General features: G+C 40.0%; 1 protein-coding gene, 1 long non-coding RNA gene and 1 other non-coding gene across 7 annotated transcripts in view; 1 reads left to right on the top strand and 2 right to left on the bottom strand.

Moving 5' to 3' along the window:
- Window positions 1–24548, bottom strand: part of SPIDR (scaffold protein involved in DNA repair) — a 468259-nt gene that overhangs the window by 75535 nt on the left and 368176 nt on the right. The window lies entirely within an intron of this gene.
- LOC116563638 lies at window positions 110–20031 on the top strand. The gene is made up of 3 exons (XR_004274490.1): window positions 110–122; window positions 6092–6094; window positions 19802–20031. It is a non-coding gene; the product is annotated as an uncharacterized LOC116563638 (long non-coding RNA).
- Window positions 4055–4156, bottom strand: LOC116563658. Its single transcript, XR_004274503.1, has one exon. It is a non-coding gene; the product is annotated as a U6 spliceosomal RNA (small nuclear RNA).

The following is a 24548-nucleotide window of genomic DNA, read 5'->3' as shown; positions in this document are numbered from 1 at the left end:
GTTTTCCAAATACCATTTATTAAATAGGGAATCCTTTCCCCATTACTTATTTTTGTCAGGTCAAAGATCAGATGGTTGTAGATGTGTGCTGTTATTTCTGAGGCCTCTGTTCTGTTCCATTGGTCTATATATTTGTTTTTGTACCAGTACCATGCTGGTTTGGTTACTGTCAAAATAAAGCTAAAAAGGTGGTTTGATAGTAAGCAAAATAGATTTTAAGAAAATAGTATTAAGGATAGAGAGGTCACTAACATAGATAAGAAGGTTTAATTTACCAGGAAGACACACAATTAAAAACTTTTATGCTCTTACTAGCTCAAAATATATAAAGCATAAACTAATAAAACTACACAGAGAAATTAACAAATCCACTACCACTGTGGAAAATTTTAGCACACCTCTGCCAATTATTGATAAGTCAACAGATGAAAAAGTTAGTAAAAATTTAGAAAACCTGCATATACCTAGTTTGATTTGTTGGATAAACAATTAGAAAAACTGCCCATAATTAGAAAAAAAATGCATTCTCAAGCATACATGCAAGATTTATAAGAGGTGACTAGAGGCTGGATGTGGTGGCTCAGATCTGTAATCTCAGCACTTTGGGAGGCTGAGTTGGGAAGACTGCCCAAAGCCAGGAGTTCAAGACCAGCCTGGTCAACAAAGCAAGACCTCATAGCTATAAAAAATAAAATGAAATAAAATAGCCAGCCACAGTGGTGTGTGCCTGCAGTCTCCACTACTCAGGAGGCTGAGGTAGGAGGACAGCCTGAGCCCAGAATTTGGGGCTGCGTGAGCTATGATCTGGCCACTGCACCCCAGCCTGTATGACACCAGATTCTCTCTCATTAATTAATTAATTAATTATCACTACACACTTGGCTATAAACCAAGTCACAACGAATTTCAAATAATCTTATCATATAGGACATATTCTTTGGCTAAAATATCATTAAATGAGAAACCAAGCAAAAAATACATATTTTAAAAATCCTTTTACGTTTGGAAAATTCATAATTTGTTTTTCAACTCATAGGTCAAATAGGAAATCACAGAGAAAAGGGACAATACTTTGACCGAGTTGCTAATCAAAATACCACATGTCAAAATGTATGGATTACATCAATACATAAGAAAATTCATAGGCTTTAGTATAATAAAACATAATTACTTTACTTTTCTGATATACATTTATGTATGTATGTTTGTAGGTATGTATGTATGTACCTATGTAGACACAGGGTCTTGCTATGTTGCCCAGGCTGGTGTTAAACCCTTGGCCTCAAGCAATCCTCCCACCTTGGCTCCCAAAGCCCTGGGATTACAGACACAAGACACCACACCTTGCTCCCTATATTCATTTTTAAATTAGTTTTTTATGCCCTTATCACAAAATCTACCCTAAACCTCAGTCAATTACCAAGATCTTCTCTCAGGATGCTTAACCTCACAGGTATTGTACCCTGAAAAGCTCTTCTGGAGCCTTCTGCTGTACTCCAATCTGGATGGGTCAGCATCTATATACCTGGGCACAATAACATCCCAGGATCTATTGGCACAAAATCTGGGGGTTCCCCCTTGCTGCTCTACTATGTTGGAGCTGCTATTTCTTACACCTATATCTTTTGACTTCAATTCAGTAGTTCCTGTCTTCTAGTTTCCTGAAAAAAGAGAGTGTAAGGTAAAAATTTAAAACCATTCATAAAGTTGTTGGTAATCAATCCACAAACTTTATGGGCAGTTTAGCTAGGTATAGATTTCTAGACAGGAACTAATTTTTCCATTCATAGTCCAATCATGTTTTGTTTCCCTCCCTTCTCTCCAAGTGCTGAGGTTTTTTTAGTTTCCGTATGCTACCTGAGAGCAGGTATAAAAGCATACATTTTGATGTTGAATTTATAATGTCTTTTTTTTTTTTGTCTATACATCCATTTAAAGGCCTCTTTACCTCTGGTTACCTCTTCACATGACTCACTTCTCCATTCCATATCTAAATAGGGAAGTCCAGGCCAAGCCTCGGGGACCAGGACATGGAGGGGAACTGGAGGTAGGACCAGGCTGCATTTCCTAGGAGAAATCTCCAGGCTCTCCTGATAGAGAACAACCATGGTGGCCTTCGACCCTTCACATGTGATTATATTAAGGCCTGCTCATCTCCTCCTGATATGCCCAAGACTTTGCTTTAAATGTTATTTTTTAACCTATACAAAAGTCAAGACAAATACAAAAATCCCCACAGATCCATATACAAGGCTTCTATATTTTTGATTGTTAGTGTTGAGAAGGGAGAGGTGTAGAACTGGCTACTACCTTTGCCTTAAGTTTGCCCTGACATTTTCCTTTGTCTCAAACAGCAAGGAAGGGTGCTTCTGTCTATTCTTTTACCCTAGAGGTGAGTTATCACTATTCTTTTCCTGGTGTTCACACCCACCACACACTCTCCCACTCTGTTCTTCTCACACAGCTGCAGTTCAGAGGCAGGCTGGCTCAGGCCCGAGGTGGAGTCATCAACCCCCTGGTTCAACTGGATTAGAACTGTGGCATTCCACAGACCGCCCAGACCAGCGTGAGCTTATCAGCAGCCTGCGTTGAATTCCACCCACTTGTCAATGCTTCCTGCCCAGTGAAACACTATCTCCTAAAATCTGTGCTAGTGTGACAGGTCTGAGCAGCAAAGTGTCCCCATGACTGACTTGTTTTTCTTGAACCACCAGGTATTTATCATAAATTTTATCATATTCAGTGGAACACAAATGGCTTCCTGGGGTGGCAGCATCATGTCAGTAACTTTGGATCTTGTAAAAGTTACTTATCTGTATGAGCTTGAATTTATTCATTTTTAACACAAAATAAGAAAATCTAATTTAGAGAGGTGTTGTGAGCATTAAAGTCATTCACATGATACAGTGATACAGGACATGGTACAGTGACTGGTAAAGAAATCTTCTTCTTAGTGGGGTACTTAGGTCCACTTTTATAATAAAATTTTATAATTTTCTCCATATAGCTCTCGTACCTGTTTTGTTAGATCTATGTCTAGATTGTCTACGGTTCTGTGTTCTATTTTAAGTGGTGTTTTTGTTTATTGTTGCATGTTGCTGGTGTGTAAGAATACAACGGCCTTGTATACTGAACTTCTGTAATAATCTATCAACTTAACTAAACTTTATTATTATTTGTAATCCTTTTAATATACTTCTAGGCAATCATTTCATAATTCCAATTTTGCTTCTCATTTTCTTTTCTGACTGCCTTTTAGAACCTTCAGGGCAATGCTGAAGAGAAGCCAGTGACTGGGCATCCTTATTTTGTTCCGACTTTAAAGAAAAAGTCTTCAATGTTTTACAGTCACTAATGTTTGCTTTATTGTTGGTAGTTTTTTGTTTTTGTTTTTTTTTTTGTAGATTTCCTTCACCCAGGTAGGGATTCCTAGTTTGCTAAGGAATTTTTTTTTTTTTTAAATAATGAATCAGTGTTGGATTTTATCAAATGCATTATCTGTATTAATTGAACTAACTGTTTTTCCCCTTTAACATGTTAACATGGCAAATGACCAATTACAAATTCTTTCCAAGTATTAAAGTAATTTTTCACTCCTGATGTAAAGCCAAGATCCTATTTGCTATGTTTTATTTAGGATTTTTGTCTCTAGGTCCGTTAATGATATTGATCTTTAATTTTATTTTTATACTAAATATGGTATCAAGATCATTATATCAGCTTCACAGAATGAGTTGATGATTACCTTTTTTCTTTTGAAAATTTTAGATACAAAGTATAAGACTCAAATAAACTGTTTTGACAGTTTGAAATAATTAGGTAATAAAATCATTCAGCTTTAGTGTTTTTTTGTTTGTTTGTTTGTTTGTTTTTTTCCTGAGAAGATTCTAAACTACCAGCTCAACATCTCTAATGATAATCGGACTATTTAAATTTTAAAATTTTTTTCTTAAGATATTTTGGTAATATATTTTTCTAGGGATTTTTCTATCTTGTCTATTTTCAAACTTAATAGCAATATTCTTACTTTTTTCAAGTTTTATTAATATTACTCAAAAATATGCTTCATGAATTTGCATGTCATCCTTGCCCCGGGGCCATGCTAATCTTCTCCGTATCTTTCCAATTACAGTATACATGCTGCCAAAGTGAGCACATCTGTTTCTAGTCCCTGATGGAATTGATATTCCTAATTTTCCTTTTTACTATTATTTATCTTTTCTTTATCAATTTTACCATAGGATTGTTATTATTTCCTGCTTTTGTTTAGTCATCATTTATGTCATTAATTTCTACTCTTATAATTTTTTTTCCATTTTCTTTGGACTAATTCTATTATTCTTTTCCTATTTCTTATGTTGGAGGCTTAGCTCATTAATTTGCAGGCTTTCTCTCAAGCTATCCCCCTACTTCAGCCTCCTGAGTAGTTGGGACCACAAACACATGCCACCATGCCTGGCTTTTCCTTTTTTTTTCTCTCTTTTTATTTTAAAGAGATGAGGTCTTGCTATGCTGCTCAGGCTGGTCTCTTACAATCTTGCTGCCTTGGACTCTTAAAATGCTGGGATTACAGATATGAGCCACTGTATCCAGTCCTTTCTTCTTTTGATTTTTATTTATTTATTTGAGACTGAGTCTCCCTCTGTTGCCCAGGTTGGAGTGCAATGGCATGATCTTGGGTCACTGCAACCTTTGCCTCCCAGGTTCAAGTGAGTCTCATGCTTCAGCCTTCCCAGTAGCTGGGACTACAGGCATGTGCCACCATGTCTGGCTAATTTTTGTATTTTTAATGCAGAAGGAGTTTCACCATGTTGGCCAGGCTGGTCTCGAACTCCTGACCTCAGGTGATCTGCCTGCCTGGGCCTCCAGAAGTACCAGGATTACAGGCATGAGCCACTGCACCTGGTACCTTTCTTTTTTTAAAAGTTGAGCTAATTTGACTAAAATTTATTCTGAATATCAAGTTAATGACATCAAATAAATTTTAATATTTAGTATTTTTATTTTTTTATCAGTTGTAGATTTTAAAATTGTCATTATTTCTTTTTTGATCCAATAGTTATTTGGAAGTATTTTTCAAATTTTACAGTGGCTTTAAAATATATTATTTTTGTTATTAACTCTTACTGCATCCATTGTATGTTGCTATATAATACATCACTCCCACAAATTTGAAGCTTAAAATATAAACATTAATTTTTTTCATAGCGTATGTGGGTTAGAGGTTCATCATCTTGACAGCTGTCAGTTAGTGCCAGATCCTGTTCTATTTGCATTCTTCTCCTCAAAAGGCCCTTGAGAGCTAGGCTATTATTATCCCTATTTAGCACATACAAGACTGAAGACCAGAAAGATTTACTATCTCGCCCAAAACCATACAACATTAAATAAGCAAACTAACAATAAAATGAAAAGAATATATAAGCATATTTGATACAAATGTCTCTTTAAATTTACAAAAGTGGGGAATTACCAGCTTAATTTCCAGAGCTAAACCTCCATTAGAATTCAAGTGCGGGTAAAATTGATTTACATACCACTGTAGTCGGCAATAAGGAATAGACGACTCTCTGCAAGGATGAAGTGAATGTTCTATGTCTTTGTTGTCTAATGTGGTAGCCACTGGTCATACGTGGCTACTGAGCACTTACTTGAGATATGGCTGATACAACTGAGGAACTACATTTTAAATTTGAATTTTAATTAGTTTAAACATAAATAATCAAATGTGGCTAGTGGCCACCCTATTGGAAAGCACAGTTTAACGGCCTACAGAACTGGAAGAACAAAAAACTACAAATACTTAAAAATTTATTAATTAACCTGTCAAACACAGTAATTAAAAAGTGATGAATTTTTGGCCGGGCATGGTGGCTCACGTCTATAATCCCAGCACTTTGGGAGGCCGAGGCACGTGGATCACCAGGTCAAGAGATCAAGACCATCCTGGTCAACATGGTGAAACCCCGTCTCTACTAAAAATACAAAAATTAGCTGGGCATGGTGGCGCACGCCTGTAGTCCCAGCTACTCAGGAGGCTGAGGCAGGAGAATTGCTTGAGCCCAGGAGGCAGAGGTTGCAGTGAGCTGAGATCGTGCCATTGCACTCCAGCCTGGGTAATAAGAGTGAAACTCTGTCTCAAAAATAAATAAATGAATAAATAAATAAATAAAAAGTGATGAATTTTTAAAGTGGCTAGGAAAACCACAGCATAAATGGATAAGAGGTTATTTCAAATGGCCTTCTATTTAAAGCTCTTCCAAATTATGTTTCAACATAAAAGCAAAAAATTTATGTTTTATTAAGCACTAATATTCACAAAGTATTAATATGTGTTTCTCAAAAATTAGCACTATCACCAAAATGTTGTTAGCAATGTTTTTTCTAACGTGTGTTTTAAGATATCAAAACTGTACATAATTACTACTGTGTTCAATCTCCTTGGTAATATGATATTTTATACCCAAGAATGCCAGGAAATCCCTGAGTGGTCACCTGATCCAGAAACACATGATTTTACGTATGCATACTGTGTATAAGCAGTATTTAGCAGGTGATATCCAGAAGAATGTACCACCTATCTTAAGATAACTAGTCTTAACATTTCCACAGATATGTATGACATTAATTTGTAGTGGCTATAAGACATTTATATAGTACAAACTAATTTCTCATGGTTCTGTGACTAAAGGAAATTTTATACAAAAATCAGGGTTCTGTGGCTAATAAGCAGGTCTAGTCCAAACAAGTAAAAAGCTAGAACACTTCAAAATGAAGATGAACAACTGTGGTCTTTGGTTTCTATAAAAATTAAAAGATGAGCTGTCTAAGATGAAACAATTAATGTTCAATCCTACTGACCTAGCCTCAGGAATTAAAGGCCAGAAAGAAAGTATGGTGTAAGTAATTTGTTTCTTTCAGCATTTTGAAGATACTATCCCAGTGCCTTCTGGCCTCCATTGTTTCTGATGAGAAGTCAGTGGGACGGTCACTGGGATTCCCTTGTATTACTATATGCTGAGACATATTTCTTTTGTTGTTTTCAAGATTTCCTCTTTATCTCTGGTTTTCAACATTTTGACTATGAGGTGTCTGGGTGTAGATCTCTTTGACTGTATCCTCCTTTGAGTTCACCGAGCTTCCTGGATATACATATTAAAAATTTTCATCAAATTTGACAAGTGTTCAGCTATTATTTCTTCAAATATTTTCTGCATCATCCTCTCTCTTTCTGACATTCTCATTACACATATTTTGGTGAACTTAATCACATCCAACATTTTTATGAGGCTCTCTTTTGTATCCTACAGTCCTTTCTCTCTCAGATTGCACAATCTTAGCTTAATTTCTTTCTCACTCTCTTTTTTTGAGACAGTGTCTCACTCTGTCACCCAGGCTTGAGTGCAGTGGCACAATCATGGATCACTGCGGCCTCGACCTCCCAGGCTCAAGTGATCCTTCTACCACAGCCTCCCAGGTCCACCACACCAGGCTAATTTTTGTATTTTTGGTAGAGATGGGCTTTCTCCATGTTGCCCAGGCTGGTCTCGAACTCCTGAGCTGAAGTGATCCACCAGCCTCAGCCTCCCAAAATGCTTGGATTATAGGCGTGAGCTACCATGCCCAGCCTGATTATCTTAATTTCAAGTCCACGAATTCTTTTTTCTGCCCTCTCAAATCTACGGTTGAGCCCCTCTGGTGAATTTTTCACTTCGATTGCTGTTCTTTTCAACACCAGAATTTCCATTTGGTTTTTTTCATAGTTTGTATCTTTTAATTGACACTCTATTTGATAAGACAGTGTTAACATATGTTCCTTTAATTATTTAGACATGGTTTCCTTCAGTTCTTTGGACATAGTTATAATGGCTGCTTTGAAATCTTCATCTGCTAAATCAAACATCTGGACCTCTCCAAATGCAGTTTCTATTGCCTGCTTTACCCCTCCACGACTATTCTTCCAGGTTGGCCTCTCTAGCATGAAGCCTCTAACCTATCGGTGAGCTGGGATGGGACAACCAGGTCTTGGCCTGACTCATCTGGTAGGTGATGAGAGATGCTGAAAGCTGGCCATGAAGGGTGAAATGTACCCTATACTGGGGGTTGGGGGTAGAGAGGACCATCTTCTTGACTGGACCCCCTGAAGTAGAACCCCAGGTTAGCCTCTATAAAATGAGTTTGGATGGTAGGGGAGTGGGTTGTGGCTCACAGGCCACAGGCTTGATATTCTCACTGAGATTTAGTAGTTATTATTTATTCCATTCACAGAATGTTTATCCATTTGCTGTATGCCCTTAGGACAATTTCTAGAATTTTTAAATGCTTGTCTTTCATAATTTTCTCTAGCTAAATGTTTGTTAGAGAGAGAATCTACTGGGACTCCATGTTTGGGTCCGCTTCTACGAACATTCCCTTCGTGGAAGCCTGTCTTCCCCTCCTAAACTCCATCTATCTCTATTCCCTTCCACTCAGTGTGGAAGCCGCTTTCCTCTCCTGGGTTCCATCTTTCTGGATTCTCCCACTCAGTGTGAGAGTTTGCTGTTTCTTTCTCTCTCCTTCTCCCATTTCTCTCTCTCTAAATAAATCACTTTCTACAAAAAATAAAATTAAAAAAAAAAAAAAAAGAATCTACTGTGTCCTCACTCTGCTATTCTGAAAGTTGGTTTGTTTCTTTGATTTATTTCCATTGGAAGTAAAGATTCTCTAGATGATTAGCATGTGTCCTGTGAGAAAACAAAACAGCTCTTTAGCCCTTATTTATAAGTCTTGAGAGTATTTGGAAAGTATTCATTCTGAATTTGTAGACTTAAGTGTGAGTTGTTATTTCTTAAGAGACATCTTGATTCGCTTGAACACAAGAAATGAGCCAAGTACAAAATTGCCAAGCCAGATAATGGACGTGCAACAGACTCAGTGAGGCATGAAGAGCTGCGGAGCCATGAAATAAGTGTCACAAGATTTTTAATAACAAAAGCATTTGGGGGTTTGTCATTGTGCCCCAAAACAGTGTCTTGGCCTTCTAGGGGTGTCTAGTAAATCAATGATCCATCCATTTATGTGCTAAATACAGCAGGACTGCATCCTGGATAGGCCCTGTGAGGCGTTAGGTACAGGGTAGCAGGCAAACAGTCCCTGCCCTCTTTGCTCCTTGGCGAGAGAGACCAATCACACACAACAGGGCACCCACAGATTGTGTGAGTGTTAGGAAGGAAATAAAGAGTGCTGTGAAGAGACAGCACTGGGGTGGTGGGTCGGTCTAGCCAGGGTCGTCAGGGAAAGCTTCTTGAAGGAAGTGATCTTTACGCTGAGCCTAAAGTGAGGGAAGCAACCAGTCACGCAAAGGCTGAGAGAAGAATAATGACAACAGAGAGCATTGCATGTACAAAACCCTAGGATGGGAAAGAGGTTTTCCACGTTTGAGAAATTGCAAGGAGGCTAGAAGAAATAAGGGAGAAAGACAAGATAGGTGTTTTAGTTCATTTGATCTGCTCTAACAAAAATACCACAGATGTGGCTCATAAACAACAGCAACGTATTGCTCATTGTTCTAGAGGCTGAGAAGTTCTAGATGAAGGCACCAGCAGGTTTGGCATCTGGTGAGGGCCTGCTGCCTTGTCAACAGCTGTCTTTTAGAAGCAACCTCCTACGGTGGAAGGGTGAAGGACTCTCTCATGGGCCTCTTTTATAAGGATGTTAATCCCAAAGGCCCCAGCCCCTAATATCCTGGGGGTGAAGATTTCAACACACAAATTTTGGGGAAGATACAAACATTAAGACCATAGCAATAAGAGAATGCAGAGATAAGAGGAAAGACTATTATTCATTATTATTATTATTGCATTATTCTTAATTAAAAATTAAACATATTTATGAAAAAATAAAAAATTTGAGAAGAATTCTTTTCTCTTGGAAAGAAGGGAGTAACGGCGCTGGGGAGGGAAAGGGTTTTGTGGGTGGGGGAGGGAGAGGGTGGGAGAGGGAGAGGCCCCTCCCATGGCTGGGTGCAGCTGGTACCTTTTGATGCCCAGAGGAGGACAGAGTCCATGTGAGGGCTGTGTAAGGAGGCTGACCTAACTGGGAGACTTAGGGGTTATGTGTGTCAGCATATCTGGCTCCTGTCATCAATGAATAAATGAGGAGGTGCCACTCAGAAGTGTTAGATAAAAAGAATATACTGACACAATGTTTGTTTCAGAAATGTAACTCTTGGGCAGGTCGGAAGATGGCTTGAAGAGGCAACTTTTAGACAGTCTCCTTAGACCCAGTGGGAGTCCACTGCCCTAATCAATGACAAATGGCTGAGAGGAAGGAGTGAAGGTGCAAGGTAGTGCTCATTGGCTGGTATGTTTTCTTTTGTTTATACAGTGTACAAGTTTTCAGAAACTAGTAACTAAAATTAAAAACTGGAAGACTTTACATAAAATTCAACTTTCTGTTTATCTTGAGAAACCTGCAACTCTGCTAGCACCGGGTCAACACCCACGGTGGCTGCCTCAGGATGAGGCATGGGCTCATGAGTCCATCCTGGTGTCCTCCCCTCCACACCTGGTCTCAGCCCTCTGATGCTGCCACTGTCTTTGCCTCTTTGGCTTCTGTCAGCATGTGAGAACGCCTTCAAGACATTCAAGAAACATTATAAGGTAGAGACCAGAGAGCACAGTTGTGGGTAAGGGATGCAGGAGGGAGCGCCCGCACTGGCCTGAGGTTCAGAGGAGGTGGGCAGGCGTGGAGACTGAAGAGCAGCTTCCACATCAGGCTTGGGACAGGCCTCATTTCAGAGAACAGGGAGCTGTGAAAGAACCCAGAGGCTGCTCTAGTGATTCGAGACAGGATGCAAGCGAGAACAGGGCTGATTCACACAGAGCTGGGAAGGCCAAGCTGCTCTGTGGAGAATGTGACTCAAAACAGGAGAGCAGGGGCATTGGGGTACTGGCTCTGCTGCTACCGACAAGGCACAGAAGCTCTCTGGGCTGACAGTCCTTTTATAAGACAAGGAGCTATTCTCTAGAAGTCCTTTTAGTTTAAGGAAGGTTAAATAGATATGTATCTATAGAGAAGTCTGTAGCTGCAGCTCAGACACCAGCACCCAAGTTGAGGAGCAGATGCTCACTGTGTGTGGCTGTGCTCTGCATGACAACCAGCAGACACCAGCACCATCCTTAGTTAGCTCTGAAATACTGGGAACCAGTGGCTAGCCAGGCTGCAGCAGGAGATCTGACATCTTAAAGTTATGTGATTAATGTTCATAAAACAGAGCTTCCACTTTGGGAAGCAGTTGAGTACCTTCCTTTGCCGTCCTGCCATAGCAAATCCACTGCGCAAGGCAAAGGTTTGCATCCAGTACACCATACTCTCCGCTGCTAGCAATCTTGAGCTAAGGCCGTGGCTGCGGGTGACTTCTATGCCCCATGCTATCTTTAGAAGTGATTAACTAGGATAAGTGCTTAGAACAGCCATGATAAAATATCTCACAGAGAAGAAGTAGGGCAGATGTGATTAGAATGAGAGTCTCAGAACTGCACTAATTCCATCAGCCAGAGAGCCATTCAAAAGTTCTTGGAATAAGAGTCTGGCAAGTGAATTCCACTTATTTAATGTTTAAGATCAATGCTTCTCCCATAGACATTCACCCAATTAACCCCCACTTTCATGAGTACAAGACTGCAGTGTAGGGGAGCAGGCACCACAGGGTATGAATGGACACAGGCGCTAGGAGTTCCGGTACCCGCACAATATAGATTATGTGAATTTGTTTCACACTCAACTAAATGCCTGCATCTCTTCTGTGCTCAAAATCTTAGTTTCCTTTACCTATCAGACAAATTCTCATTGTTAGAGATGTAGTTAACTGACAAGAAAATAGGATTCTCTCTCATTAAGTGCCAGCTCTCCTAAGCAGGTGTCTGCCTCTTTAGAAAAGGACTAATCTTATGGGAAGGGGCTCATAGGAAGGTGCCTGAGAGCACAGGGCACACCATCTCACACAGACGTGAACTTTTCCCATGGGAACCCAACATGTGATCAGCCTTATGATGCTGACATCATCCTTTAGCTACTGCAGTTTTGCTTTGTAAAGTAAAGCTCCATTCTGGGTAAAGCAATACATAACCATTAAAATACCATGTCTATAGCTGGTCCCTGACCCTAGCCAGCCACACTCCACCCCTCTCAACTGGGAAAACAAGGCAGCAGTCAGAAAGTGGTTCCAGGGGAACAGGGTAGCAGCAGAATCGCCTGTTTCAGCCATCAGCAGCCATTCAGCAGGACTTTGATTCTGTGCATTTCTGAGCCATAGGGTGAGGCCTGGACCATGTTGGAAGAGCTGATTAAAACTGGTGCCAAATGAAACCACATTCCACCACGCATTCCCAGTAACATAAAATAATACAGATAAGAGGTTCCTTGTTCACGATGGAAGTATAAAAGTCCATTATGAAGTTAATATTTGTCTTTAAGAACTTTTTTTCCTTCTCTTACCAACTTAATGTCCATTATGCCAATTAAAGAATATTTTAAAACTCTAAAAATACATGTCTTGTTTATCTGTAAAGGCAACAGAACAAATCACAAGGAGCAAAAACAAAAAAACCCTCTTGATTTGTAGGGGAAGTTGTAGGGGTACAATGTAAGTTCTCTTCTAAGTTTTTAATTGTCCCGTCCCCCTTTCCAAAACTGTGTTTCCCTTTCTTTCATTCACTGGCTCACTTTCACAGCTACACAAGTGAGGGACAGCGAGAGCACAGCCAATGTGTGTGCCTGTGCACGCATGTGCTGAGAGGGCAGATCAAGTGGCTATGTGGGATGTTTACGTGAGTTATGGGAGCAGTTCTTAGCAGTCCACCAAGAATTCCCGGAATCGGAGTCAGGCCCGGCTGTTTCATTCTAGGTCACTGTCAACTTAAGCAGACTCAAAAGATCAACAAAGACCTGCCCTCCACTTTACAATCTCTTAGGAAGCCTCAACTCAAGGAAAAAACAGAAGAAACTGGAGGATGAAGCGATAAAAAGAGAGAGAGAGAAAAAAAGGGAACATGGAGAGAGGAAGAGAGGGCTGGAACCTAAGCACTAGGGAGCCATGAGAAAGGGCGGGGGCGCGCGAGGCGGGAGCGCGGGCGGGAGCGCGGGCGGGGTACGACGCATCGGGGCGGGGGCCGCGCCCACTCCTGCAGCCGCCTCGAAGGCCGGGAAACCAGAGACAGCAGGACATTGTGTTCTGCTTCTCAAAAACAACCAGCCTCTGCACTCCCAAAGTAAACAGTTAATCCTGTTGTTTATCTTTTTAACATGAGATGTTAGCACGACTTCCACTGCACAGAAATGTGTTTTTTATCCAGTTAAAAATCATATTTTCTCTTTGTTGAAATAAAAGTGTGACACATAAACTTTTAAATATCAATGAACCGAAAGGAATAACAATCTTACTTTGCTAAAAGTGATTTAGCCAAAAGAAGCAGCGAAAAAACAACAACAACACACACACACACACACACACAAACCCTCAGCCTTTTTTCTCTTCTTTTTGAGGCAGTGCCTCCCTCTGCCTCCCAGGCTGGAGCGCAGTGCTGTCATCTCCACTCCCTGCAACCTCCACCTCCTGGGCTCAACTGATCCTCCCACCTCAGCGTCCGGAGTAGCTGGGACCGCAGGCGCACTCACCAACAGGCTGGCTAATGTATGTATTTTTGGTAGAGACGGGTTTAGGTCATATTTCTCAGGCTGGTCTAAAACTCCTGGGCTCAAGGATCCGCTGGCCTCAGCCTCCCAAAGTGCTGGGATTACAGGCGTGAGCCACTGTGCCTGGCTGAGAAAGGCCTTTTCTATACTCACATATCATCTTTATTTTAGGAAAATACTGTGTTATTGAAATTAACAATAACAAAACACTGCTGCAAGCTTGGTCTTTAAGGAAGACACAAATAAAACTGCTGACGCAACTGGTGCCAGTCTGGACTTTGATTTGGTGATTGCCAGCAAGCAGAAGACGTTTTATAATTTGATAGACATTTACCGATTGAACAAGTTTTCAAAGATACTTACCTCTTTTACCTTAAAAAAAAAAAAAAAAAGACAGGGTCTCAATCTGTTGCCCAGGCTGGAGCGCAGTGGCATGATCATGGCTCAGTGTAGCACTGACCTCCTGGGCTCAAGTGATCATTCCACCGCAGCTTCCCTAATAGCTGGGATTAAGGCCTGTGCTACCATGCCCAGCTAATTTTTAAATTTTTTGTAGAGATGAGGTCTTGCTATATTGTTCAGGCTGGTCTGGAGCTCCTGGGCTCAAGGATCTTCCCGCCTTGGTTTCCCAAAGTGCTGGGATTACAGGCAAGGGCCATTGCTTCCAGTCTGCCTTTTCATTAATTGAAATTTTTATTGAGTTAATTGTAGAGTCACATGTAGTTCTAAGTAATACGACAGGCCGCCAGTAGTGGCTCACCTGAGGTCAGGAGTTTGAGACCAGCCTGGCCAACATGGTGAAACCCCATCTCTAATAAAATACAAAAATTAGCTGGGCGTGGTGACGGGCATCTGTAATCTTAGCTACTCAGGAGGCTGAGGCACAAGAATCACTTGAACCTGGGAGGTGGAGCAATGAGCCAAGATTGTACCACTGCACTCCAGCTTGGGCTACAGAGCAAGACCCTGTCTCAAAAAAAGAAAGAAAGAAAGACCACAGAGGGATCCCCTGTACACTTTCCCCATTGCCCAGTTATCCTAATAGTATAAACTATACGTACTAGTAAACAATATCACAACTAGGATATTGATGTTGATAAAACCCCCTATTCTTTTACTTGCATGTGTGTCACATATTTAGTTTGATAAAGTTTGATCAAGTGTATAGGATCCTGTACCTTTAACCACAGTGAAAATACTGAAGTTTCATCACCATAAGGGTCCCTCAGGTTGCCCTTTAAGAACCCACCTCCTTCCACCTCCCCACCCTCATCTCTCACATCAGAAAAATGTTCACCTGTCCTTTTTAATACAATTTTGCCATTTCAAAATGTTATAAAATTGAATCATCCAATATACAATTTTGGGGATTGGATTAATTTTCCCTCAGTACAATTCCCTGGTAATTAAAACAAGCTATTATGCTTTTTATTTTTATAATGGCTTTACTGAGGTATAAGTCACATACCATGGAATGCACCTGTTTATATTGTGGCAAAAGACACATAACATAAAATTTACGATTTTAATCCTTTTTTTTTTTTTTAAACGGAGTCTTGCTCTGTCACCTAGGCTGGAGTACAGTGGCGTGATCTAGGCTCACTGCAACCTCCACCTCCCAGGTTCAAGCGATTCTTCTGCCTCAGCCTCCCAAGTAGCTGAGACTACAGGCACCCACCACCATGCCCGGCTAATTTTTGTTTAGTAGAGATGGGGTTTTACCATATTGGCCAGGCTGGTCCCGAACTCCTGACCTTGTGATCTGCCTGCCTCAGTCTCCCAAAGTGCTAGGATTACAGGCATGAGCCACCATGCCCAGCCCATTTTAATTCTTTTAAAGTATACCACAGTGGCATTAAGTACATTTGCAATGTTCTGCAACTATCAGCACTAATTCCAAGATACCTTTATCATCCCCAAAGGAAACCACCATTCATCAATCACTCCTATTCTCCCCTCCCCTGAGTCCCTGGCAACAACTGATCTGATTTCTGCCTCTATGGATTTGCTTGTTCTAGTTATTTCACATAAATGGACTCATATGATATGTAGCCTTCTATGCCTAACTTCTTTTCACTTAGCATAATGTGTTCTAGGTTCACTCACGTTATAGCAAGGATCAGTGTTTCATTCCTTTTTGTTGCTGAATAATATTCTATTACATGGATATATCACATTTATTTATCTTCCATCAGCTGATAGACATTGCAGTTATTTTGACATTTTTGCATTATGAGTAATGTTGCTACGGAGTGACTGTGTAGAAGTTATGTGAACATATGTTTTCAATTCTCAAGAGTATATACCTAGGAGTGGAAATTCTGGGTCATATGGTAATTCCATGTTTAATTTTCTGGGAAACTGGCAGACTGTTTTTCAAAATGGCTGCAACATTTTACATTCTCACCAGTAGTGTGCAAAGATTCCAACTTCTCCATATCTGGATTCATCCATACTTAGTATTGTCCCTGTCCTTTTTTATTATTGCCATCCTACTGACTTACTATCCTAGTGACTGTGAAGTAGTATCTCACTGTGGTTTTTATTTGCATTTCCCTAGTGTCTAATGATGTTGATCATCATGTGCTTATTGGCCATTTGCATATCTTTGAAGAAATGTCTATTCAAATATTTTAACCATCTTTTATTTGGGTTATCTTTTTATTGTTGAGTTGTACATGTTCTTTACATATTCTGGATACAAGTCCCCTATAAATATTAGTTATTTGTGGCTGGGCGTGGTGGCTCATGCCTGTAATTCCAGCACTGTGGGAGGCCGAGGTGGGTGGATCACCTGAGGTCAGGAGTTTGAGACCAGCCTGCCAACATGATGAAACCCTGTCTCTACTAAAAACAAAAAAATTAGCCAGGTGTGGTGGCGGAGGCCTGTAATCCTAGCTACTCAGGAGACTGAGGCAGGAGAATTGCTTGAACTTGGGAGGTGGATGTTGCAGTGAGCTAAGATCGTGCCACTGCACTCCAGTCTGGGCGAGAGAGTGAGACTTTGTCTCAAAAAAATCAAAAACCAAAAACCACAAAAACTAGTGATTTGCAAATTTGTTTTTTGAGGCATTAAAGTTTTTAATTTTGATAAAGTCCCATCTAGGTTTTTTTTGTTGTTGTTGTTGTTTGTGATTTTGGTGTCACATCCAAGAAACCATTGCCAAATATATAAGGTTAGGAAGATACAGTCCTACATTCTCTTCTGAGAAATTTAATTCTTTCATTAATTTTGCAGTAATTTTGATATAAGGTGTGAGGCAGGGGTCCACCTTAATTCTTTTACAGGTGGATACTAGTCATCCCAGAATCATTGATTGGAATGACTCTTCTTTCTACATTGAATTGTCTGACACTCATGCCAAAAATCAATGGACGAAAAATGTAAGGTATTATGCCTTTTTAATACCATGATGTCAACGGTATTAAAAGATAATGTCTTATATAAGTATAGGTGTTTAAGAAAGAAGAGTCTAAACCCTCTCGAGAGGATCAACCAGAGTTTTAGTTTATCACTAGCAAAGAGTTGTATGAGTGCATCTATATTTCCTAGGGTACACAGAATAAAATCAATGCTGTATTTAGGCTAATGAATATACAACTAATGTAACTGGCCAGTATCTATCTCTCTCTAGTTCTCTTACTTTACCATCTTATGCCGAGCTCCCTCTTGAAGAATGCCCCACCATTCTCCCAGTCACTCAGTCTCAAAACCTGGGAGCATGTTTCCTTTCGCATCCAGTTGCTATAAGCTGTCCATTTTCCTTCCACGTTACCTTTTTAATATTCTCCTCCTCATTCCTGTTGTCATGGTCTTGTCCTGCTTGTGGTCCTTGCTGCCACCTATATGGATTAGGCAGGTGCTTCCCAACCTGTCTCTTAACCCCCGTTCTTTCCTTTCTTCTAACCTCTCCTGCAGATTGCTGCTACAGCACTCTTTCTTATTAAATAGAGTTAATCATGTCACTCACCTAGCCAGGGAACTTTGGGGGTATCCCAGTGGCTCCTGTATGTTTCTTGGTACACACCTGTTGGGGTCTAAGAAGATCAAGATGCTGCTACAATGCCCCCCATCTGTCTTGGCTCCTGCCTGTTCCCCTCATGGAATCTGATAGTCCTTGAGACTCCCACTCATCTAAGTATGCTCATTTTTCAAAGTCAGACTGAAACTCCATGTCTTGTATGAAGGCTTCTTTTATTACCACAGTGTAAACAATTATTTTTCTTTTGCATTTAAAGTGGTTTATTTTTTGTCTTTTAGTTCTCATCACATTTACTATGTATTATAATAATTTGAGGAGATATTTTCTTTCTCCTGGAAGTTTCTTGAAGGCAAGAATCATATTTCTTATATACCTGTTGTATTTCTTACATACCCTATATACCTGTCAGAGCCCTTAGCTCAGAGACTTATGCATTACAGAAAATCAATATATGCTTGTTATGCCAAGTTGAGTTAATCAGCAGGCATTTATTCAGCCTTCATGGGGAAGGGACGTAAGACATAGAGGTAGGTCACAAACCAAAACATATATTGCTACAAAGTGTACAAGTAGGAAAGGAAGAACTTAGTGAAACTGTAAATTAGGAGAAGAACAATGAAGGAAAAGAGGGAGGGAGGAAGGAGAGATCTACACTAAGAAAGTTTAATGTGCCACCAGCTCAGCATCCCCGGACACACTAGGTCTTATTTGCTCTCATGCATTCCCCAACTGACTATCAAATGAAAGGCCATTTGGTATTCCCACTTTCCCATGCCTATTCATCACTGAAACCTGAGGGGACAAGGGTTTATAACTGGGTATAGAGTAAGGAACAAGACACTGGCCCGGGGACGCAGGTTTTGGTGGTGCCATGGGTAATTTAGTGGGCCACAGCTTCCCCTGGGCTACCAACGGGCATGTTGGCCCAAACAAGAGTCATCACAGGCTTTCAGAGGCAGGGTTCCTGGAGGGAGTAAGCCTATAAACCCTGAGACTCCACTCCACGGAATGGATTAGCATCCCTCCGGTGCATGGTGAGTGGTATGAGTCATCAGCAGTCTAAGGAGAATGTGAAGACAGTCGCTCAGGTAGTCTTCAGGTTCTGTAGTTCCAGAAAGTGTAATGAACTGGGTGAGGTGAGGGTAAACCACTAGTATAATAGGCCTAGTGGCAGAACAGGAAACACAGTGTTGAATCATCCTTAGGTGATTCGCTTCTGAATCAGGGTTTCACATTCTAAGCTGACTGACTGGCTTGGAAACCAGTCCTGTCTAATGCAAAGACTTACAAAGCACTTGTTTTTGTGACATATGCATACATATTCTACCTGCTCTGACCCTACCAAATAAAAAACAAACTGCCTTGGCAAATGCATAAATACAAGGCTTTGCCTGTACTAATTTACATTACCACCAGAAGTGTATAAGAGTTCCCTTTTCACCATATCTGTTTCAACATCTATTGTTTTTAACTTGCAAAATAATGTCCATTCTTGAGGGGGTAAGTTGCTATCTCACTATGGTTTTAATTTGCATTTCCCTGATAATTAGTGATGCTGAGCTTTATTTTCATATGTCTTCTGGCCACTTGTAAATCGTCTTTTGAGAAATGTCTATTAATGTCATTTGCCTACTTTTTGATGGGATTTTCTCTTTTTTCCTTGCGGATCTGCTTGAATTCTTTGTAGATTCTAGATATTAGTCCTTTGTCAGATGCATAGCTTGCAAATATTTTCTTCCATTCTGTGAGTTGTCTGTTTACTCTGATGATTATTTCTGTTGCTCTGCAGAGGCTTCTTAATTAGGTACCATTTATTTATTTATGTCTTTGTTGTAATTGCTTTTGGGGTCTTAGTCATGAATTTTTTGCTTAGGCAATGTCCAGAAGAATTTTTCCTACATTATCTTCTAGAATTTTTATGGTTTCAGGTCTTAGATTTAAGTCTTTGATCCATCTTGAGTTGATTTTATATAAGGAGAGCTAGGGATCCAGTTTCATTCTTCTACATGTGGCTTTTCAGTTGTCCCGCCACCACGGATTAAATACGGTGTCTTTCCCCTAATTTACATTTTTATATGCTTTGTTGAAGATCCATTGGCTGTAAGTATTTGGCCTTATTTCTTGAGCTTTCTATTCTTTTCCAGTGTGTATCTACTTTTATATCAGCACCATGCTGTTTTGGTGACTACAGCCTTACAGTATAATTTGAAGTCAGGTAATGTAACACCTCCAGATTTATTCTTTTTGCTTAGGATTGCTTTGGCTATTCAGGCTTTTCTGGTGCCATATGAATGTAGGATGAGTTTTTTTAATTCTGTGAAAAATGATGTTGGTATTTTGACAGAAATTGCATGAAATCTGTAGGTTGCTTTGAAAAGCATCACCATTTTCATGATGTTGATTCTTCCAATCCATGAGCATGGAATGTGTTTCCATTTGTTTCTGTCATCTATGATTTCTTTCAGCAGTGTTTTGTGATTCTCTTTATCTTTCACCTCCTTGGTTAAGTATATTCCTAGGTATTTTATTTTTTGCAGTTATTGTAAGAAAGACTGAGTTCTTGATTTGATTCCCAACTTGTTGGTGTACAGCAGTGCTACTGATTTTTGTACATCGATTTTGTACTCTAAGACTCTGCTGAATTTGCTTATCAAATCTAGATGTCTTTTGGAAGAGTCTTTAGGGTTTTCTAGGTATACAATCATATCACTGGCAAACATTAATAGTTTGACTTCCTCTTTTCCAATCTGGGTGCCCTTTAATTCTTTCTGTTGCCTGATTGTTCTGGCTAGCACTTCCAGTACTATGTAGAATAGAAGCTGGTGATGGTGGGCATCCTTGTCTTGTTCCAGTTATCAAGGGAAATGCTTTCAGCTTTTCCACATTCAGTATGATGTTGGCTGTGAGTTTGTCATACATGGTTTTTATTACTGTGAGGTATGTCTCTTCTATGCCAGGTTTTCGGAGGGTTTTTATCATAAAGATGCTGGATTTTATCAAATGCTTTTCCTGCATCTATTTAGATGATCATATGATTTTTGTTTTTTTAAAATTTTATGTGATATATCACATTTATTAACTTGTATATGTTAAACCATCCCTTTAAAAAGTTTTTAAATAATCTCAAATTTACTAAAAAGTTCTAAATACAGTACAAATCAGTACAAACAATTCCCCCTGAATTATTTGAGGGTAACTTGCTGACCCCTTCATTCTCAAATGCTTTTGTGTGTTTTTTCTACAAATAAGGACTTTTTCCCACATAATCACTCTATAGCCATCAAGAGGAGGACATGAACACTGATCTTCCCTCTACCTAATTTTTCTGTCCACTCACATTTTATCCACTGCCCTAGTAATGCCAAAAAAAAGATAGTTCAGAATCAGGTTGCATTTTAGTTGTCATGTCTCTTAATACTCGGCAATCTGGAATGGTTCTTCAGTCTTTCCTTGACTTTCACAACCCTGACATTTTGGAAGGAAACAGGTCAGGTGTTCTGTAGAGTTTGAACCCTCATTTTGGGTTTGTCTGATATCTTCTAATTATTAGATTCAGGTGATAAATTATTGGTAAAATAACACAGACGTGATGCTGTGTGCTTTTTTTGTTGGCATTCTTTCCCATTTTTCTTAAGACGAGCTCTCTCTCTGCTGCCTAGGCTAGAGTATAGTGGCTATTCACAGGCGTGGTCGTTGTGCACTACAATCTCAAACTCCTGGGCTCCAGTGATCCTCTCACCTCAGCATCCTGAGTGGCTGGGACGATAGGCATGTATCCCGTGCTGGCTTCTAATTACATACTGTGAGTCTGTGAGTTGGCACATTATTTTGATTTGTCCCATTGGTGATGATGTTCACTTTTTAAAACTTGATTAAGGTGATATCTGTCAGGCTTCTCAACTATAAGTTACTTTTTCCTTTTGAAGTTAAAAAACATTGTGCGGGAGATACTGTGAAACCATCTAATAACCTATTCCTTACCAAATTTCCAATTCATTCATTTAAATTTATTTTTATTTTTCATTCATTATTATATCAGTATGACTCATGGATTCTTACTGAATGAGTTATACTCCATAACAATCCCTTATTTTTTTTTATTGCATTTTAGGTTTTGGGGCACATATGAAGAACATGCAAGATTGTTGCATAGGTACACACATGGCAGTGTGATTTGCTGCCTTCCTCCCCATCGCCTGTATCTGGCATCTCTCCCCATAGGTACACACATGGCAGTGTGATTTGCTGCCTTCCTCCCCATCGCCTGTATCTGGCATTTCTCCCCGTGCCTTCCTCCCCGTCGCCTGTATCTGGCATCTCTCCCCGTGCCTTCCTCCCCGTCGCCTGTATCTGGCATCTCTCCCCGTGCTCTCTCTCCCATTTTGATGCTTGGATTGTCCCAGATTTGGCTCGCTGGGGACTCTTTCAAGTTAGCTTCTGTGTCCTTCTTCTTTTTGATGTCCCTATCATTCTTTGAGAATGTTCTTACTGTCTAACAAAATTTCAAGGCGTATCTTGTATTTTCTCTCACCAAACCTGGAATCAGCCACTTTGCCAATTCCCTTCAGGAATTTAGAAGTTAATATCTGGCACTGGGTGTGCTCATTGCTACTGATGTATCACTGTCCTAGGGCGTCTAAGTAGACAGCTGGGAAGTGTGTGCACACATACACCCTCTCACACACATAAACACACACTGTCTTCTGTTTATTCATCCATCCATCTTGAAAATCATGAGTTTATACTACCCTAATTTTGATAAACATGACAGAAGTCATTTTACTTTTCTTCCTTTCAATATTTGTGACCCACAGGTCTCTCAAACTCAACATGTTTAAAACAAAACACAGCATCTCAGCTCTCTCCAACTCTGTTCCCTCTCTTGAATTTTCTGTCTCATTTAATGGTTCCACCATTCCGCTTGTTGCCCAAACCTTAGAATCCTTCTGGATCCCTCCCTTTTCTCCACCTCCCACATCCAATCTGCAGATTGCTAAGCTGAATTACCATTCTACCTCTTGGATATCTCCAGTTCTGCACCATGTCTTTATCCACCAGCTTGCCCTAATGGAGGATTCAGACTCTCTTGCTTCTCACACAGTCATTCAGAATCACTTCTGCAAGGGTTCTAGAATTTCTAATGGCTTTGTATCACATGTGGAATAAAATCCAAAGGCCTTATTATCATGGCTTTCTAGACCTCCTCATGATCAGAATCCCAACCCTACCCTTTCTACCTCTCCAACCTTCATGCATGTGATTGACAGAAATACTGGCCTCCTTGTCATTCCACAAACATACCAAGTACATCCCTTCTTGCATCCTCAAGTACCAGATCTCCCTGCTGGGATGCTCTCTCTGCACATTTGCATGGCATATTCGCCCATCTCCACTCGATTATGACCTTCTTGGTGAGGCTTTCCTTGAGTCTCATGTAAAAATAGCAACCCTCCTTCCTTGTCCCTTATCTTGCTTTATTTGAAGTTGTAACCACCATTAGTATTTTTTTTTGAGACGGAGTCCCACTATGTCGCCCAGGCTGGAGTGCAGTGGCGCGATCTCAGCTCACTGCAACCTCTGCTGCCTGAGTTTAAGTGATTCTCCTGCCTCAGCCTCCTGAGTAGCTAGGATTACAGTTGCGTGCCACCGTGTCTGGCTGATTTTTGTATTTTTAGTAGAGCTGGGGTTTCACCATGTTGGCCAGGCTGGTCTCGAACTCCTGACCTCAGGTGATCCACCCACCTTGGGCTCTCAAAGTGCTGGGATTATACACGTGAGCCACTGTGCATGGCCTTAATTTCTTACATTATATCTATTGGTCTGTGGCCATTCTCTCCCCAAATAATGACAGTTCCAATGGTGTATGGATTTTATGTTTTTTTTTTTTTGCTCTTATTTATTGCTGTATCCCTAACACCTAGAACAAGAATGGGGCAAGGAATAAGCTTGTATTTCATATATACACAAGTATATCTGTTGGATAAACTTTAAGAAGTGGAAGTGCTTGGTCAAAGAGCTGCGTGTAAAATTCACACAAACACATTTGTACACATGCGAAGGTGCTCTCTCTGGGGTGGTGATGATGTACTCTCCCTCCTCCTTTGGTTTATTTCCCCTTAGCCTCACCAAGCAAAGAAGCAAGTTACTAAATTACTAAAATTTCAGATTTCTGCAAAATTGGTAGGGGAAAAATAATCGTGTCTAGTTTATATTTTTTATCATGAGACATTGAACATATTTCCTTCTGTGAGCTATGTACTCATACCATTTGCCCATTTTTATACTGGCTTGTCCGTCTTCCCTACTAATTTCCATGGGTACCTCATGTACTAGAAAGAGTGCCTCTTTGTAATACAAATCACACATATATATTCTAAATTTGCCATTTAACTTGTAACTTTGTCATGTAGGCTTAATTAATTAGTATTTTCTTTTGGATCTATGGATGTTGAATCACAGAAAAAACTTCCACCTCAAGATACTTCTCCCACGATTTCTTCTAGAACTTTTACAATTTCAGTTTTTATGTTTAAATCTTTGATTCATTTGGAATCTATCTTGGTATAAGATTAAAGTATAGATCCAATTCATTTTTTTCCAGATGGCTAACCTACTGTCCTTACTCATTTATTGAATGGTTTATCTTTCTTTATTGATTTGAAATATATGTATTATTAACTAAATTCCTGTATATATTTGGGACTCTCTATTCCACTGTTCTATTACATTAAGGGGGAAAAAAATCCTTTAACTCAAAATTAACTTTTAAAAGTGGCTTTCATTAATTTCTCTTCCCATAGCTAGATGTTATTTATCCTATGGTGTTTTTATAAAGACTAGAGAAGGTAATTTCTGTCTGGGTCTGGTAGTTGGCCTTCACGTGCTTACCTC

The sequence above is a fragment of the Sapajus apella genome, unplaced genomic scaffold (genome assembly GCF_009761245.1).
Source record: "Sapajus apella isolate SASKATOON/1434 unplaced genomic scaffold, GSC_monkey_1.0 scaffold35, whole genome shotgun sequence".
In the NCBI taxonomy this organism is placed as follows: domain Eukaryota; kingdom Metazoa; phylum Chordata; class Mammalia; order Primates; family Cebidae; genus Sapajus; species Sapajus apella.
The sequence above is the reverse complement of the archived record's forward strand: the minus strand, read 5'-3'. Positions and strand labels throughout refer to the sequence as shown.